Here is a 1510-nt window from a genome sequence, read left to right as displayed (position 1 = left end):
AGGGCCTTGCGCTTGCTTCTTAGCTTTTTATTTCAATTTTAAATATTCGAAGTAAAGTGTTATTCACCAGGGAGGGGTTGGGCAAACCCAGGGCTGGGGACTCTGCAGGTTCCCACTTTCACTTCAGATTGTAACCTGTTTCATGTCCTTCTGCCTGGATACTGGTGATTGTCCCACAGGTTTCATCCTTATTAGGTCACAACAGCCTGGGGAACCAACCAGCTTCACTAAAGGCACTGGGCTTGCACCGGGAATCATGATTGCAGTGTCACACACCAGATCCTCTGCCTCTTCCCCACGTGCAACCCAAGCCTTGTGACCTGCTCCTGTCCAGGCCGCGCACCCACCGGGGGTCCCCGGTGGAGGTGGGGTCTCACCGTGCACCGCCCCCAGGCTCACACTCGCCGCCCTATTTCTCTACAGCAGAGTTCCCGTCCAGTCTCTGGGAGCCCTGATTCATTACTGTGGGGTACATGGATGCCACACAGTTAAATCGCTTGGATAGCGACCCTGAGAATCCCAGGATGGAGTCAGGGACGTGGTTGATGGAGCGGCCAGGGCCAGAGTATTGGGATCCCGAGAAGCAGAGAGCAATGGCTGTGGACCAGAATTACCTGATGAATTTGAGGACAGCCCTGCAGTACTACAACCAGAGGAGCCAGAGATGCAGTGAGCCAAGGCTGAGGACCTGGGACCCACTTTCACTTTAAGTGAAGGGATTCCTAGGTCTGGGCTAAGTGCGGAGTCCCTAGGGCTCTCACACTCTCCAAAGCTTGAATGGCTGTGACTTGAGGTCTGACCAGAGCTTCCTCTGAGGGTAATGGCAGCTTGCCTATGACTGTAATAGCTTACATCGCCCTGAAGGAAAACCTGAAAGTATGGACCGCGATGAACAGGGCGGGACCGATTACCTGACACAAGTGGGAGCAGGCTGGTGGTGCAGAACTTTACAAGGCCTACCTGGAGGGCGAGCTCCTGGGGTGGATGCGCACTTACAGGGAGCACTGGAAGGAGAAGCTGCTGTGCACAGGTAAAGGGGACCCGGGATTTTCCAATCTCTGCCCTTTGGCTGGGGCTCAGTCCTGGGGAACAAGAAGCCCTCAGCTGTGGTGTTGCTGCTGACTCCTCCTGTTTTATTATTTATCTTTTTTTTTAAGTGAGTCCCCTCCCCCTAAAATATCATACACTGAAATTAACCAAAACAGAGACTGTACATCTCCGTGAATTTCTATCCAGTTAGAATAGCCCTTCTGCACCGCTGCAGACTCACTTTGAATTTTACACACTCATTACCAATTATAAACCCGGCCCCAACAGGATAAGGAAAAAGAAAGAAACTGAGAAAAAAGAGAAAGAAAAATCAATGCCAAAGGTAGAACTAGAAAACAATTGGCCCCTTTTCCTGTTCCATGACTCAAGGTGATTATGGCTCTCAGTCTCTTCCCCTCCCAATACTGACCTTTCTTGTTGCCTTTTGGTCATGTTTTACTCTACACAGATGCACACTTGA

General features: G+C 50.9%; 1 pseudogene; it reads left to right on the top strand.

Annotated features, from left to right (window-relative positions):
- Positions 397–1027, top strand: 2600a1a2 (class I gene fragment 2600; annotated as a pseudogene).

This window comes from Rattus norvegicus, chromosome 20 (genome assembly GCF_021556685.1).
Source record: "Rattus norvegicus strain SHRSP/BbbUtx chromosome 20, alternate assembly SHRSP_T2T, whole genome shotgun sequence".
NCBI classification, from domain to species: Eukaryota; Metazoa; Chordata; class Mammalia; order Rodentia; family Muridae; genus Rattus; species Rattus norvegicus.
This window is presented reverse-complemented; position numbering and strand designations above follow the sequence as displayed.